General features: G+C 38.4%; 1 long non-coding RNA gene across 1 annotated transcript; it reads right to left on the reverse strand.

The window, feature by feature from the left end:
• Positions 1-1,652: 1,652 nt before the first annotated feature.
• LOC121163530 lies at positions 1,653-12,552 on the reverse strand. The gene is made up of 3 exons (XR_005884905.1): positions 12,542-12,552; positions 9,089-9,094; positions 1,653-1,819 (listed from the first exon to the last, which is right to left on the reverse strand). It is a non-coding gene; the product is annotated as an uncharacterized LOC121163530 (long non-coding RNA).
• Between the last annotated feature and the right edge of the window lie 6,464 nt (positions 12,553-19,016).

The raw sequence follows: 19,016 nt of genomic DNA on the forward strand, positions 1-19,016 counted from the left end.
GTTGCATGGGTGAAGGGAGGCAGGGAGGAGTCAAGAGTTCAAAAGATACAAAGATTCAGTAGAGAGGCTGAATACATTTTACGATAAATCAGATACAGAGTAAATAGATGAAAAGTAGAAGTAGCTTTAGAAAATAATGAGGCAGCTAAGTGTTTACCAAGCTAGAGAGTTATGGCCTGACAATTCCTCACCCCTCTTGTGTGAGCTTCACATTGGAGCTTGCTTCCTTGGTTCATCAAGTGTCGGAGTAACAGAAATTTTCACTTTTCTTGATGTAGTCTCATCTTACAGATATCATGTTGTCCATTCTTCTCAAGAGTTTGCACCTTACCCATCCTCTTCCTCCTGATCTGCAGTCAGATCAGTAAAGAAAAAGAAATGGAGAAAGGTAAACCTCAAACATTTTATGCAGATTATATATGCAGGTGAAATGTTTCATATAATTGTAATTGCATGTCTCATGGAATAAACTGAAGATGCAGTGTATGTGGGAGGAATGTTCCACATCTTTCTCTTCTAGCCCATTTGTTACTCACTATTGTAAAAACAGCATTCATGGAATATTTACTGTGTGCAAAATGGCACCCATAATACTTTCTGTTATAAATTTATGTCAACCTCACAATGTCCTTCTTTGACTGATATTGCTGTAATTGCTCCTTTTCTAAATAAGGAAACAGGCTTAGAGAAGTTGGGACTTCACAAAATCGATAGAAATCTCTAGTTCATAGCAACGATCTCGTCTCTCTTGCCTAGAACACTGAACAACTCTGTCCTTCTGGCTTGATTATTTGCAGAGCAGTCTTCAATAAAGTCATAGTGTTTGCGCCTTTCATTTGTCGAGTGTTTCTGACAACATTTTTCATTTTAGATGACGTGGTGGGAAAACACTCCACCCAGTTTGCTTATAAAGAGTCCTCGTTGCATGAGAATCACTGTGTGGGTGGCAAGCTAGGTATGAGATGAGAAGAATAAAAGAGCCAAAAATACAGCAAAGGATGTTCTGAAACAATTCTCAATGAATTAGTACAACGCTAAATCCCTTGTGGAACAAAATTCCAGCCACGCAAATACATCCCTATTCATTGCTGTTATGTTTTCCCATCGCATGTCTATCCTTTCACTCCATGAATCTCCTCATTCCTAGAGACAAAAACACAGCCCTGTCTTTACCAAATTCTCTACTCAAATCCAATTCCTATGGGCAGACTCCATAAGGAAGGGGCCCAGGAGGAAGTTTTGGATCCCAAACTACATTAAAATGCTATATAGAAACTCTCTTCTAATTGAGTGATGAATAGTGTAACATTAAACTGAAACCAAGCGTTAATTTTGAAGGAGCTACAACCATGATAAAAATGTGTAGGTAAGCACAGAAAGTACAACAGGGAGACAAGTTTCAGAACTCACAAGAAAGAAAACCTCACTGCAATACATCATGAATTACCTGCACAATGCTGATACAAATCTGTTAACACTGTGCTCTGTAGTATTCTGTACCTTATGCATAAATGGTATGGTTAATGTTACGGTGCTGGGGACCATGCAGTAGGTGTGGATGACATGAAGGTGTGAAGAGAACAGCTTCCCTGTTTGGCAGGACCCAGGGGAGCTTCCAGCTGTTTGAAAGGGGCCGGCGGATTTCTCTCTGACCACCTTGATGCAGTCTCACCCTCTTTTTGCATGGACACTCATGCACCCCACTAAGAATTATGTAGTCTATTGAGACATTGTTGTTTGCTCCTGTGAGATGGTTTTGCAACCAATGCGAGCTTGAAAGTTAATGTCACTGATAATGTCTTGGTGAGTGGGCCTTTAACTATGCACAGGAGTACAATGAAGCCCATGCCATTTCTGGACACCTTATTGCATGCCTACCCATTGCCCTGGTATCTGGACCAGACATGAGGCACACCTTCTGGGAAAGGACTCGATAAATATCCTAAATATTAATGAAAGGAATGGGAGTATGAACTGAAACTGCTATGGTAAAAAATATAGCTACTGTGACCCTAAAGATTAGCCTGTCCTTGCAACTCTTTAGAGCATAGAAAATGTAGCTGTTTTAGCTGCTTTTGTAATTTTTTTTAACTAAAGGAATTATAGGGTGATTTTATTAATATCATAGAGATACACTTTTGATTATTATTTGATTGTTTATGGGGTTATAGAGCCTGTAATCATGGAGGAATTTAATATTTGAAACTTTTGTCTTGGATTTTTACATTTTTTCCCTTGTAATTATTTCTCCCATTAAATGATGGGGACAAGTTGAAGAAATAGAAATGTGGTAGGAATGTATTACTGATTAGCATGCGCCTTGGCCTTGGAGTCCTGGCTGTAGCCCCATGGCTGCTACTGAAGAATGAATAATGGCTTGCTTTGAAGAATATGAATACAGTATTTTCAGAATTATCTTTAGGGGCACCTGCTTAGCCCTGAAGTGCAGACAGAATGACCAAATGTTTGTACATGCCCCCTTAGTCTTGAAGTAAAAATAGAACAATTAGTAGTTTGTGTAGAAGCTTCTGATGTGTCTGAGAAAATAAAAAAGGACAGCTTCTTGAACTGTTGTGAGAGAGCACCAGGTGACAGTGTCCGCGTCTTTCTTTATCGCCAACTCCATGCACCCGTCCCGAGCTCAGAACTCGGCTGGAGCTGGACTCCGGCAATACAGTTTATGGCAAGAGATAGCACCCTTCATGAAAAGTTTGGGTAGTAAAGGTTGAAACAGCCAAACAAAAGCAATTTTATGGAGCAAAATTATATTATTATTTTTAACGATTTACCTACTTATTTGAAAGTGAGAGTAATGGGGGGAGGGGAGAGAAAGATCTTCCATGTGCAAGCTCACTTTCCAAATGGCCACAAGTGCTAGGCTGAAACCAGGAACCGGGAGCTTCATTTGGATCTCCCACATTGGACTAGGGGCCCAAGCACTCAGACCATCCTCTGCTGCTTGTGCAGACACGCCAACAGCAGGCTGATGTGAAGCGGAGCAGCTGAGGCTCAAACTGGCACTTCCGTGGCTTTACCTGCTATGCCAGAGTGCCAGCCCCATGAAATCAAATTCTTAATGTGAGTGTGCATGAGATGCGTATTTTCTTTTATTGTTTTCTTTTACTTATTTGAGAGAGACCTTCCACCCTAGATGCAAGGGCTGGGCCAAATGAAAATCAGGAGCCCTAGATTCTATGTAGGTCTTTCGCATGGGTGGTAGGGATCCAAGGACTTGAGTCATCCCCCACTGCCTCTCAAGGTAAGCGCTGACAGGAACCTGGCCCAGAGAGCACAGAGGCAAATCCAGCCCTTGGATATAGGGCTCAGGAAAGTGGGCTCCTAAGCACTGCACAAAATCCTGTCCCACCTGGTTGTTTAATAACAATGAATTTGTAGGTGCATGCCAGGCAGCATAACCTAGGTGTAGCATTTCCACTTTGGAAACAGAAAACTGGCTCAAATTCAAAACTGCTAGTACAAATGTGCCCTCGGTAAATTACTTGATCATTCTGAGTTCAGTTACCACATCTTTAAAATGAGTGCCATGAAAAAAAAAAAAAAAAGATCTCACTATGTCTGTGAGACTAACATGGAAATTATGAAAGGAGCTAACAGCATCTGGCATCCAACAAGTGCACAAAATAATTACTGGCAGCATTTTAATACAGGTAAATGTGACAGAGCTGTGCTTTTGCGGGTAGAAAGATGAACAGATCATAGAAAGGTTCAAGGTAAATAAATCTATATAAACCATTTTATTCTATTGGTGTCTTTTATTATAAATAAAATCACCTTACGTTTAATTATGAAGAAAATAAAGGCAATTATAAAATAAAAATTATAGAAGATTCACAAATAAATAATATTTTTGGAAACATGTAAAAAGGTATCCAAAACACTAAAAAGAGCAAAGATTTAATTTCTTAGAAAAGTAAGGCTGAGCAGTTTATGATTATCAGTTACAGAGTTAACAACAGATTACACTTATGAGTCCCAAGGGAAATTAACCATTTCAAATTAAGAAAACCAGTAATCTCTTAGAGAGGTAGAAGCAATTATAATGAGACTCCACTTTAAATCTTATGCATTCAGTCTACACAATCATTTTGTATTATTGAATTTCCCTTTATTCTGCTCTCAAATAAGTCACCGTTGAGTTTACTGAATTATTTTTACTATTAAGTACATTAAAAACATTAAATCTTAAGATCAATAAAACTTTAAAAAATATTATATTACCAGTTGTTGAATTCTTCTGGAACATTGAAATACTAAAATACTTGAACTGAAAGTCAAAATAGACATTTGAGGTTATCTTAAACTAATCCGCAAATAGTGAACAAGAAACCCCATGTTTGATTTGATAGAAAACAATGGAAAGTGTTACTGATTTTGATGTTTTTAAAGTGAACACGAGGAAGCATGCTATGGAAACTTACTTCCGGAATAACCGGCTCCGTCCTGACCCAAGCTAATGATGGAGGTCAGCCTAGGAGGTGGGTACATGCACTCTCAGTCAGAACTCACAACATCCCATCAGTAAAGAGTCTCAGCTAAAATTGAAACTGACAAAGGGTAGAAAAAAAGACCAGCAAACCTATTTGACTTTTGTTGTAAATCACAAAGTCAGAATTTTCTGGGCCAAAATCAGATTAAATTTACATATTTCAAGTACAATGCAGCCAAATGGAATTAAGACCTTAGCCTACTGACCTTCAGAGCCCATTTCATTGAATCTGGGTAGTTCAAAAGGTTCATGGGAAAACTACAATTAAAAGAAGCTTATTTTGGTGCCAAATGTCTTGAGACTCATGTATACTTTATTTATGATATGCATTCCTCATGAATTCATTGAAGACTTCTCATATTCATGGATCTTAAGGTTTTTTTTAACACTAAATTAAATTTAGCTTTTCTATATAACACAGACTTTTGAATTATCCTGTATAATGCTTTTCTATAAACATCTCATATTTTATATTATGTTCCTGAGGACTGATTTTTGCCTGCCCCAGTGTTTTTCAAATCTTTGGTACTAAAATATCTAAATATCATGTAAAAGTTATCATTTATATGTGTCACAAGTCTTTTCAATATACATTGCAATGAGAACAATCTTTATTTTGAGAGTCGCTGGAAAGCTCTAGAACAAAGTTGTCAGAGTAAAATTGAGATTTCAAGTTTTGTTTTTTCACAAACTCTTTCCCAACTGAGATGTCCATACCTTGAGTATCTCCATATAGATTATCAACTTTTTTTTTAAAACTCTGAAAAATACACTGAACTATGTAATTCCTAATTTATGTATGCAGTTGTTTGGATAAAATTTAAGCTTCATGAAGTCAAAAATTCTTGTGGTATTCAAGACTTGTCTTCAGCACCGACTATAACAATGTCTAACAGAAGCAAGACCCTCAACATCTATGCACAGTGAATAGAGCAGTGCATTCTGTAAGCTCAGCTCAAAATAAACATAATTTGATCTACTGAGTGAAAATTCTAAACCACAAAGGCAAACAGCTTTCAGTTCATTAGCACAATCGTTATATATATAGTGTATGTATATACACACACACGCACACATCTGTATCTTTTATTTTCTGTGTGGTCCGACTTCCCAGAATCAGAAGATGAATTATCTCAGATGACAGAAGCTGAAACGACTGTCCTGAAACAGCTAAAGCACATCACGTCCCCTGGCTTACAAGGAATCCAGGATTACCCATACAGGTTTCAGAACAGAGTCTTACTCACTTGATTCCGCTTTTTCTTTTGCTTATTTATTTTTACTGGAATTTCTCATCTGACAGATTAATTGAAATGATTCTCTCCTGTCTATAAAATTTCTTCCTTCAGCCTCATGATGTTTTTGAGAACAATTTGATTTGCGGGAATCTAGTTTGTCCTAGTGAAGGGAAGATGTGTCTCTTGCACAATCACCAACAATTGTTACGTCACAAGTTAGTAAACAAAGACAAAAAAGATGAACGTATTTTATGATAAGGTTATTGAAAACTAATCATTTCTAGTTAATTTCTACTTAACGATTCAATCCATTTTCATTCTCTTCGGTTTCCAGGCCTCATATTGTACCAGGAAAACAAGACTCCGTAATTTTTTTTTCCTGCTCATTTTAAAATATTACCTATCCAATGTGATGCAAGAGAAAAAAAGCACACGGTAGTTTCTTTATAAAAATGTTTATTTAGGGCCCAGCACAATGTCTCAACTTGCAAATTGTCCCTCTTCAGTCTTCAGGATCCTATATGGGCACTGGTCTGTGTGCTGGCTGCTCCACTTCCCACCCAGCTCTCTGCTTGTGGCCTAGAAAAGCGATGGGGCATGGCCTAAGGAAGAGGTTCCTGACTCCTGGCTCCTGGCTTCAGATCAGCTCTGCTCTGCCTGTTGTGTCCATTTGGGGAATAACCAACAAATGGAAGATCTATTTCTCTGCCTCTCCTTCTTATTGTAAATCTGCCTTTCCACTAAAAATAAATCTTCTTTTAATAAAAAAGATGTTTATAAATATATATATTACATTTAATTTTATGATTAACTTTTTAAATTATACATGTTTGCAGGCTACAGAATGTTCTTTTTTTCAAAAAATTTAATTTTTACTTGAAAGTCAGATTTACAGCTGGTTTTGGGAGTGGGCCAGGCTGGGATAGGCTGTGGCACCTGCGGTGCATGCTAAGACTGGGGGCAGGTCATCTAAGACAGGGCTACAGCTCGATTAACTTATACCTAAATCTAGAACACTACTACAGTAATTTACCAGCTGGTTGTTTTGTTTCTATTTCTGCCCCTGTGAGTCTGTTACTCAGATGCAATCAGAATGATTCTTTAAAAGCATACATCAGGAAATACTCTGTCAATGGCCTCTTATTACATTTAAAATATAATCTAAATTCTTACCAATCAACTCCTGGTTATCTTTCCAACCTTGTTTCTTGCTATTTCTTTGTATTTGTCATATTGTTCCAAATGCATATACATCCTCATGATTTGCAGCAGGTGTAATGAACTGTCCCTCAGCACCTACTCCAGCTTTCCTCTCGTGTGCCATAGCATCAGTATTGTGATATTGTAGGAACCATGGTGGATGGAGATAGCTCCATATTCAACTACTTTTCATCACTCATTTTTCAATTAAAGTTACTTATTTGTTCTATGTTATTGTTCCCCCACTGATGTACAGTGGAGTTCATGGAAGCATATTAATGTATCTTCAATCATGGATAGCAATGTCATTAAAAAATGCAGCACAGGATTGGCATATAGTAAATAAGCAATTTACATAATTTGAATAAGCATTGAAAGGCATGTAAGGAAGTATGCCTAAACTCAGAAGCTTTGGAAATATAAGCTGATATGACATCTGTAAAACATTGAACTCATGAAGGGGAATGTCTTGATAAGAGAAAAACTCTAACATAAATTTATGCATATTTTATTTTCTTTTAGAAATACCTGAATGTGCCTATTTGAAAGATTTGATTCATGAGCTAACATCAAATTTATCAGAACTACAAGAAACAAATGTATCGCTAAAATTTTTATTTTGTATTTGTCACCACAGTCCAGATATCTCAAGAATAAAATTCTGAAAATTTAAAAGCCTCAAAATAACTCTTAAATTTGGTTTGTTTTGCTGCTCCAATTTTGGGTTTTCAGTTTTATTATTAGGTTTCCAAATGTCTCATGATTTATTTCTGACATACTAACACATTTGTAATAAAATCCATCAGTATATGCCTCATGATATGGTACTATTGAAAGCTGATATTGGGTTCACTCTGCTGGGTAAGGCCTGTGGTCTGTGAGACCTCCACCCTGCCACTGGGAACGCACCAAACTAGTGACAGGCCAGAGGGGGCCTGTGGGGCTATTACAGGAGTATAAAATGGCTGTTAAGGTCTTCCACAGACCGCTGCACCTGCTTGTGGGTAGGAGAGTTGGTACAGTAATTACGGAACAGGTAGGGCAGCTCAGGAGGTCTCCCAAGGCTCTGATACTAAATCTGCTGATGCATAGGGGAGCTAGGCATAGAGGTCAGTCAGGTGAGGGTGCTTGGAGAATCTACCGAGGGTGACCTGTTGCATCCACCAGTGCACATGAGGTCGGTGAAAGTGGGGCAAGGCCAGGGTGCCACACCCATGTTAACGCATGAAGGCTAGAGCAGGGGCAGGGCGGAGGATGTGTTGTTGGATCATTGCTGCAATCACCACTGTACAGGTGCCAGGTCTGGAGATAGACTTGATAGGAGTTCATAGACTCCCACCTTGCTGCCCTGGACTAGGTAGCTGCACCCCTAGGCCAGGCCTAGAGCTAGATGTTGTACCCACCATGACCCATGAGAGCTGGGTTTGGATGCTGGCCTGGTAGGTCTTCAAGACTGTTGCCTCAACCAAGCCAGGGTAGCCACTGTTGAGAGCAGGATGCAGGCATAGAGTTCAGCCAGGTTGGGCCACTGCACTCACTGGTACATACAAGGGCCAGGGCTGTGGATGGGCGTGGCTAGCATGTTGCACCTGTTGGTACACATGAGAGTTAAATCTGCGAAATGACCTAGTAGGGGTTCAATGGATCTTACTTACGGGGCTACTATAATGACTGGTACACATGAGAGCTAGGGCTGGGGATAAATCAGGCCACACCAAGGCACCCAACAGCATTCTCAGGAGCTGGGATTAGGAGTTTACCTGGTAGGAGCTCTGGAGCACACACCCCTACATCAAGCAGACATACCTCCATTAACATATAGGAGTTAGAACAGGCAGAGTTCTAGACCAGACTGCAGCACCCACCGAGAAGCATGAGGAAATACAAACAACATAGTTCAAGATGCTGACAACAATTGCCAGATGGTAAGATACCTAAGTGCAGCCTGCTGGCTTCAATGAGCCAGGCCTGCAGACACAGCCAGGCGGGGCTCAGGGGAAGGTAAGCCATCAGGACCGAAGAACACAAGCCTACACTGTCTGCTTGATAAATCACGGGCTTCTTGGCTCCAAAGCTCTGTTTACATTTCTAAATGTCTGCGAACTGAAACGTGCCGCTTTGGAAATGCTTCGCAATTTTAAACCAATTTCTTGAAAATATAATATTGCATACAATCATATAATTCCAAAAGAGATCCAAAAATATGTTTTCACAAAAGCCGGTGTGTATCTGACGGGGCATTCAACAAATTCAGGCCTATAAATTTTAATATTTGAGGAAACTTGGCTAGGTTCCTTTTTTGACATGAGTGCCTGAATTTCTAGTCGATAAATAACCAAATTCTCCAAGAACTAGCAAGCAGGGAAAAAATGGTTAAATGAAATGCACCATTAGCAGAATATAAAACAAAAGATAAACGACTTTTTTTTTCCTTGAATAGGAAAATAGTGCTGTTGTTCAGGTAGAAAGAAGAATATATATATAATTTTTAATCATACGTCAAAGATACAGCTGTAGTACAATGGCCAAAGTACTATGCTTTGAAGTTTCATGAAAATCCTTTGTGTTTAAAATGAAATGTCTGAAAAATATACAACGTTTATGTTTTTAAAGCACAGGGGACGCCATGGAGGTGGCTGGCATCAGGCAGCTTACAGCTTACTCCTACAGGACATAAAAGTGTCCCTACCTTGCATTTGCAATCCTGTTTTTCTTTCTGATTAGTAATCAACAGATTAAAGTGGAGCTGCACGTAGTCAAGTCTTAGCGAAGGGGATGCATCTGAACGTAAACATCCTCTTCATTTCAAAGTCTTGAAAAATAATTAGTGAAGAGATTTCCTGAGGTCTCTTAAATAAGCAGCAAAGGGGGAGGTGTGGAGAGAATAACTTCTGCCAAAACACACCCAAACTACCTTAAAAAAAAAAAACTTCTAAGCGTTATTTCCTCTTGATTTGTTATTCATCAGAGCGCTGTTTCATCCTCCATGTATTTTTCATTGTGGTTCCCCAGAGCACCTGGCCTCTGTCAACCACCCTCTTCAGCTCCCATCCCAACACTTTTCTTAGTACTTCTCCCATGACTTCTAGAGATGATGTATGAATTCTCTTACCTCTGCACCTTGACATATTTAGAATCCCAGCAAATTCGGTGGACCCTGAGCAGTACGGAGGTGCTCGGAGCACTCTGCTCTACACAAGCGTAGACCGATGCTGTGTGTAACCCTGTCAAGCCCCCTCCCGCACTGCTGTCAGTTCTCGCTTTTCACCATATAAGCAAAGACTTCCAATGGAACCAAGCAAGGATTCTAATCTTAATTACGCTGCCATTGCACAAGCGGTTCCCCTTAGTCTTTTGGTGAATGTTTCACTTGTAAAATAAGTGATAGCAAACATAAAAAGTTTAATGGTATTAGCATATTGAAGTCACTCAAAATGTTATATAAACATCTCTGTGACAAAAACATCTCAGTGGTTTGCATTCTGTTATAAAATTATTAGTCAGAGTGAATACTGAGATGATCCAATTATATGGCTTTCTACTTTCTCTTTGAGATAAATGATACAAGATAAACCTGAATTAACCCTCAAAGTAACCTTTGAAATCTACTACATTTGTTAATGTCCATGAAATTTGTGATGTGGGACTTGGGATCCTATTTCCTTAAGCTTCCACCTCCTCACTTTTCACAGGCTATGGAAAAAGGACTGGAAAAAGCAAAGTTCCTTCAGCTGATGTCATGAGATAAAACCATAGAGAAATTGGAAAAGGCAAAATTTTCTTAAGAATTGTTTTAGAATTTCCTTGGATAGAATTCAACAAATGTTTGTCACATTGCCACTCTTCTGAGCCCTGTCTTAGTTGAGAAGGGAATAAAGCAGGTGTGGGTAACCTTTCATCCTGCCAAATCCCATTTGGATATTTATAACATCATCCATGGACCACACATTATTATCAATTTAGCCTGCAAAAGATTTATTGAGTATTAAATCTTGCCTTTGGTAGCCTTTACAAGGCCAGTCAAAATGATTTCACTGGGCTTTTATGGCATGTGGGCCAGATGTTTCCCAAAGCTGGAGCCAATTGTGTGCTGGAGGCAGTTGTTCTAGAAGTTTGTGAAGAACTTATTGAACCCTGAGGGCTTTGAATTCAGTGATGGCAAATGTATTTATATCCAGAAAATGGTAAAATGTACAAATCAGGCCTCCCATACCCCGTAGCAATTTTATCTGTGCGTCGATGACTCAGACCCTTTGTAAGTGGCCTAGTAGACCCAATTCAATTAAGCATGACAAGTGGGAAGATGAATAATCCTCTGCGGAGCTCAGGGATTAAATAAATTTAGACCATGTTTTCCACTTTCATACTGATATTTATTTGTGACTCTCAGGTTGACATTCTTTGAAAATCAAATGTATTTAGGATTTACTGTTATTCCATTTTAAACCATTGGTAGATTTAACTTCAAAGTCTTCAGCAACTCTTAGAGGAAATAAGATAACGCTTCTTTAGTTGAATAATTTCTCCTATAGGAGGGTCTAAAATAACTTTCCTTCATACATTCTGTTTCAAATGGAAAATCATTTACTAATTTTAATGCTAACATTGAAGTGTTATAATTATGAAACTGGTTGTTAGTATACACAACAGAAAGTATAAATTCCAAAGAATTTGCTGCCAACTGGTGTAGTTCTTGGATTTCTTCTGTCCTTACTAGAGATGGTCAATGCCATCTGACGTCACTTTGGATAATCTGTCACACATCTTCGCCCCCACCGTTTCTTCCACCTTTTCCAGCACTCCCTTCATCACGTTCTTTGTCCTGAGTTCCCATCCTCACCCTGCTTTTCCCTGGAGTGTCTTGGTGAAGAAGGGGTACTTCAAGGAAAAGCGCTGACACCAAAGATGGTGCCACCTGTCCCTCTGCTGCACTTGACTGTGTGTTAATCACCACCTGGCTCTCAGTTCTCCACTTGTCAAACACTGCTTGTCAGAGTGTGCTGGGGCCAGCAACGAGACGTGCTCTATACAGAAGATCCCAGGAAGAGAGAAGAAACCCCTGGACTAATGAAGTTAGCTACCTGCAATCTGATTTCATTGTCTTGAAGATATTACATTTGGAACGACTGTAGCTATCACATTTGGGACTCTATACCCCTTTCAAGGATAAATGAAATAGACAGTTGGCCAAGGAACCCAATATTTAAGCTTCCCCTTGTCATTGTTACATGTAATTCTTACATACGTTGGAAAATATTTAACCATATGGTATTTAGTGACCCAATTCAGGTCACTGTGAAGATTTGAGACTCTACCTGTTTCAAAGATTTGATGACATGGTTAGGCAACAGGCCAAGGAATGCAACCACTAAAATATTTCTGGTGAATTCACATAATTGTGCAAAAATAAATAAAATAAAAATAAAAATGCTTGCAGTCAAAACCTTGGGTGGGTGTTGTGATGCAACAAGTTAAGTTGCTGCTTGATGTGGCCACAATGCCTAGCTTCAATTCCTGTCTCTAGTTCCAATCCTGATATCTAATAATGAGAATAATGGGCCTAAGGTAACAGCACAAGTACTTGTTTCCCTGCCACACATACAGGAGACACTGACTCCTAGTTGCAATCTCCTAGTGGCCTTTTTCTGGCTGTTGCAGGCATTTGAGGTATGAACCAATATAAAGAAAATCTCTTTTCTGCCTCTTTTTATTGCTCTGTCTTTCAAATAAACAAATCAGATTTTTAAAAGGAGTGTTAAGGGCCTGGCAAGGTAGCCTAGCTGCTAATGTCCTTGCCTTGAAAGCACCAGTATTCTGTATGGGTGCTGGTTCTATTCCCAGCAGCCCCACCTCCCATCCAGCTCCCTGCTTGTGGCCTGGGAAAACAGTCGAGGACGGCCCAAAGCCTTGGGACCCTGCACCTGTGTGGGAGACCCAGAAGAAGCTCCTGGTTCCTGGCTTTGGATTAGCTCAGCTCTGGCCATTGGTGCTACTTGGAGAGTGAATCAGCAGACAGAAGAGTTTCCTTTCTGTCTCTCCTTCTGTCTGTATATCTGACTTTTGAAATAAGTAAAATAAATCTTTTTTTAAAGGGGTGTTAAATATATCTTGACAATAGGATGCTGGACTCTCTGCCATTGTCCAAACCTACAATGTCAGGATTCACTTAAATAGTAGAATGATGGACTTATGACTATTTTTGAAAGATTATACTATTGTAATGATACAGGGGAAATCAGTAGGGAGAATGTGGGTGTGGGATTTGAGGAGGGGGGAGGAGAAATCCCAGAGCCTATGGAATTATATTATTAAATTAAAAATAATAAATTTTTTAAAAAGAGTAGGAATCTTCCATTTCCTAATTGTATACATTTCAAAAGCAGGAATAATTAGTAATTTGTTTTCAAATTCCATGATACCTAGTACTTAGTGTGCAAAGTAATATGTACTGAAAGAGGGAAGGAAACAAAAAAGACGAAGAAAGGAAGGATGGAGGATAGCGGAAGGGAGGGAAGATCTATACAATTCCAAATTTCAAAAAATACAGAACTCCACTTGCCAAGAAGCCTATATTTTTTGACACGTTTTTAAAATATAATGGTTGGAGTAGGTCTCTGAAGTAACATTTATCAGACACTCCAGTGGAATCAAAAAGAATCCATCAACCCTTGTAATTAAAAATGTCCTCATTATTTTTTTAGGAAAAAATGACTTGTGAGTGAATTGATGAAGTGCATTTTCTTGGAAGGAAAAATTTTATGGGCAAAATGTTTATGAAAAACACATGAACTTTTTCATCCTTCCTAAAGCAATTTGGTTCATTTCAGATAAATATGAACTCAATGACAAGGATACTCTGAAAGCAAAGTTTGTCTTTAAAAACCTATGGAATAAAAACTATGAGTCTCTTAGCTTTTGGCTGTTTCTTTGACTAAAATGATCACATAAAAATAGCTCAAGTTCCAAAATTATATTGTATGAAATTTTGGATGCATAAGAATCAGTTTTCTCTGAGCTTTGATAATTACATTTTAAATAGAGTACTGACATGTTGTAATTATAATATTAAAATACTAAGATAATCAAAAGCTCAAAAGGGGTACTCTGGGTTTCTGACAGATTTTGTAAATGTCATTAGAACTTTTACTGTATTTCCATTACATCATGGGAAGACTATGATTGTTGTATATTTTGATTCACATCTAACTGGCAATCTTTTGACACAGATAAAGTTATTACCATTAAAGCTATCTAATAATGATTATTTTTAAAAAGTTCTATTTGATATAATGCTCAAAAATTCTCTTCTAGTGGAACAAGGCATCTTGTTTTTCTCTATTTCTTTCTGTTTTCATCATACAATTATTTGTTCTTCTTTTCTAGACACTGAAGTCTTCCCTTTCCTATTCTGTTTTTGCAGCTCTCAGATGTTTATCATCAAGTACGTTGATTCATCCCATGCATCACCTGTTGGTAGGTTTGTCACTTCTTCCCATTATTTTCTATTTAAATATATTTGATTCTCAGTTCTTCAGTATTTTAAAACTAAAAGTAAATTAAAAATAAAATACCTGTAAGGATATCACAGCAATTCAAATTATCATTACATTTCTTTCCATCATGCTATTAGAGTTTCTGAAAGACTAGAAGACATCCTGTGCTCCTTATTGTTTATTTCCTATTGTTCCTTTTTAAAGAAAATATAATATTTTTGAAAGGGAGGGAGGGCGAAAAGGAGGAATTCAAAGACAGAGAGAGAAGCAGAGAGAAGCTTACATGAACCAATTCACTCCCATAATGCCTGCATCATTCAAAAATGAGCCAGGCTACTACCAAGAACTAGAGACTCCATTTGGGTTTCCCACATGGGTGGCAGGAACTCATCCTTGAAGCATCACCTGCTGTTTCAATGGCACATTAGTACAAACATGGCTCAGAAGCACAGTGGCTGAGACCTGACCCAGTCTCCAGTACTGGATGTTAGTATCCCAACAGCAGGTTCACGCTCTGTCGCACACCATCCACCCTCTTACGCATTCACAAACCTTGACTTTGCCCCCTATATTCCATCAAAACAACAACAGCAAAAGTATCTTGCACATCACCAGTGCCTTGACTCACTAAGTAGCCTCGAGTCTTGTCTCTAAAAACACTACTTGAACTCTTGGCATACTTGGACTATATAGGAAGTCTAGTTTCCAAAATCCCCTCTTGCAGGTAGGTGAAATAATCGTGCTGCGCCATTTCCTAACCCTCTGCTTCATCTCATTCTTCCATTCTGTCTTAATCAGTCATCCATTCTGCATCTTAATCTCTTTTAATATACCTTGCTCCAGTTTCCATTATCACCTTCGCTTCAATATTTAGTTGATTGATTTCTCTTTATTGCTTTCATTCATTCAGCTCTAAAAGCGCTCAGGACTGTTACTGAAATTTCATTACTTGTATTTGAAAGTAAATACGCGTCTTACCTACAGTGTTAAATAAGTGTGCATGAGCATAAGTGTTATACAGTAATATTACTTCTTGCTCACCCTATACAGCAAGTTCATTAATCTGTTTTTCATTTCTACAGTGAAATCTTTAAGTAGATAATTTTCTACAGAAGAGATTTATCTAGCTTTCAGCTGGGGGGTTCAAAGCCTCATATTCGACAGTCCCATTCGTTTGCCATCTAAGAGGAGTGGTGGATAACATCACATCACAGCAAGAACACAAGCGAGAGCTGTGGAAGAACTGATAGGACTCACTGGTACTCAAGGGTAACACAAAAAGTATCTTAGTGACACAAGCCCTCCCCATATTGTGTGCCAGAATGGGGATCAAACCTTTAATACCCAGACTTAAACTATAGCAGTAAATTGCCTAGTGTTATGATACTTCCAATCATGATATTTCAGTGTTTATTAATACATCTGTTTCTTCATTTTCAAATTATACCTGCAGTTAATTTATTCATGAATTTATTCCTTACTCTTTACAGCTTCCTATTGCTACAGTGATATAGATCAACAAGGAAAAATGTCTACTTCATGACTTTACATTTCAGAGTATTCAATTGAACAAATGCAAACATTAGGGAACTTTAGGCATGGATACATTATTTGCAAACATACTGTTTCTGACTGGCTTTCTTAGCTAGGTTGGTGAGAGGAAGCAAATGAGAAGAACAAAACAGGAGGCTCAGTGAGGAGACAGTGGTGATTGGTTTGTGGCCATTGGGCCTGGTAAAACTAGTGTATCTGGTTGTGTATATGGGTAGCCAGGTACTCGATCGTGGCCATGCCATGATGGACTAATGCTAACCAGTAACTCTGTTGCTTCTTCCAACTGTTTGTCTTCTGCATGATTTCCTCATTCTTGTCAACTTCAAGAAACCCTAAAAGAGATCAGGAGGTTGAGGTCCCGGTGCGGTGGGGCAGTGGTTGAGGTCCTTGCCTTGCCCAGGATCCCATATGGGCGCTGGTTCTAATCCCGGCGGCCCTGCTTCCCAAACTGTGGCCCGGGAAAGCAGTCCAGGACGGCCCAAAGCTTTGGGACCCTGTACCTGTGTGGGAGACCCAGAAGAGGCTCCTGGCTTCGGGTCGGCATAGCATCGGCCGTTGCACTCACTTGCGGAGTGAATCATCGGACGGAAGATCTTCCTCTCTGTCTCTCCTTTTTGTATATCTGCCTTTCCAATAAAAATAAAATAAATCTTTAAAAAAAGAGAGAGATCAGGAGGTTGGTAGAGGCTAAAGAAGTAGAAAGGGTTTAAAATCTGGCAAATGATAAGTTCTTTTATAATAAATAAATAAATTATAAGGAAAATATTTGATGGAAAATTATTTACTGTATTTTATATATTTCTCATACACATTGTGTCATATGGAGCTATGGTTTAAATATATGATTATGTATCATATTTGTCTGATATCATTTTGTGATCATATTTATATATCACATGTGCTTTATTTTAAAATTTATTTGTCTTTATTTATTTAAAAGGAGAGAGAAATTTTCCATGCAGCTGGTACTGGGCTAGGACAAGGCCAGGAGCTCAGAATTCCATAGAGGGCTCCAGTTATTCGTATCATGGTCCTACCCACTTGAACAGTCATCTGTTATCTCTCAGTGTATAAATTATGAGGAAGCAAGATTGGAACCAGTATGGGGACTCAAACACAGCCTTCCTGATATGGGATGTGGGGGTCTTAACAGCTGAGCTTTTTATTAAAGAATTCTCCCCTATGACCCTATAAAAATAGCAATGACAAAATGAACTTGATAACATTTCTTTAGAACTTTCTTTTATAATTTATTCATTTGAAAAATCAGAGTTACGGAGAGATAGGAGAGAGAGAGAAAAAACGCTAAAGAAAGAGATTGATCTTCTATCCTCTTTTCACTCCCAAATGGCTTCAGTAATCAGGGTTGTATCAGGCCAAACCAGGTGGCCTGGAGCTTTTCTTGGGTCCTTACACATGGGACATCTTCCATTGGTTTTGCCCTGCCATTAGCAGGCACTTGGATTGACACTTCAGCAGCCAGGACATAAAGCACCACCCATGTTGTATACGGATGCTGTAGTTGACATTTAACCTACTGAGCTAGGATGCCTGGCCCTGTTTAGAACTCTCTACAAAAGATTGTCTAGTTTAGGTAATACAGAAAAACCTCAAAAGCAATTTCCATGGCAGAGGAAATTCTTTTAATGGATAGCATAAATTAACAGTACAGCTTTCTTCCACTTTACTTATATGATACAAATTATGGACTCATAAGTTAATCAGCATATTTAATAGAAAAATAACTTTTATACTCGGTGTGTTAGATATAAGCAAATTGATTTTATTGGTAAGAAAGTTTATTGCTATTTTCTGTTTATTTGTCTCTGGTTTTTAATTCAACTCCAGCACAATGTCATATTTTTTTAACAATATGATCATATCAATATCATAAAGGTGTTAATACTGTAATTATTTATTCAATTTTCTCTGGTACAAATTATAAAATGCAATCTCCTCAGAAGTAATGACTTACTTAAAAATATTATGTTATGCAACTTTTTTCATTTACAAGTAACACTGAAATCTGATTTACCAGTTTCAGTAAAATTAAAAATGGAGAAATGTGATATTATTTCCATTTAACTCTAAAGAAAGGTGACAGATTTTATGAAAAAAGAGAGAGAGAGAGAGAGAGAACACCAAAATCTAAGGATATTACAAAGGATTTCAAGTTCTGTCAAATCACAGTCCATTTCCATCCTTTTTCAACTGGATAATTGCGGTAGTCTTTTCTCCATATAGATTTGTATCCCGAAACTGGAACATGGTGAACTTGGCTAAATGACAATTCTCCTTCAGCTTTACCTACAGATATCAAGGATGGTTTGCAGAGTACTTTTCACTGCAGTGCTAACATGATAAACATAGAAAAAGATCCTGATCCGCTGAGACAACATCAAACCCTGTTGATTTGTTAATCACTGAGTCAGAAGAGCATCTCCTTGAGACATATGGCAGAGCCTATGTTATCACTGGTGCTGCAGGGCTGTGGTTTTCTTCCATCACCACAGGGAAAATATTGTGCATGGTTACAAGAATGATATAAAGAGTAGCAACAACAATAACCTATTTGCTTCAGTTCAGTTGAAGAATGCAAGAGGGATTCCTGTGCAAAAGGCTCCTATACCTGCAAGCTCCAGCATCCCATAGGAGTACCAGGTCATGTTTCAACTAATCTACCTGCTGTCTAGCTTGTGCCTGAGAAAACAGCAGAAGATGGTGCACTTTCTTGGGACCTCGCACCCATGCAGGAAAGCTGGATAAAGCTCTTTGGCTCCTGGCTTCAGGAAGGCCCAGTTGTGGCCATTGCAGCCATTTGAAGAATGAACTAGTGAATGGAAAATCTTTCTCTGTCTTTCCTTCTCCCTGTAAATCCTCATTTCCAAAATAAATAAATGAATAAATAAATCTTAAAAACATACAGGAAGGCATCTATTTTCACAGTATCTTTGTTTATATAGTCCATATATTATCATTTAAGGTAAATTTCTCAATTTGAAACTTAAAATCTTGACACAAGCT

The sequence above is a fragment of the Ochotona curzoniae genome, unplaced genomic scaffold (assembly GCF_017591425.1).
Source record: "Ochotona curzoniae isolate NIBS_2020 unplaced genomic scaffold, NIBS_Ocur_1.0 contig_64, whole genome shotgun sequence".
NCBI lineage: Eukaryota > Metazoa > Chordata > Mammalia > Lagomorpha > Ochotonidae > Ochotona > Ochotona curzoniae.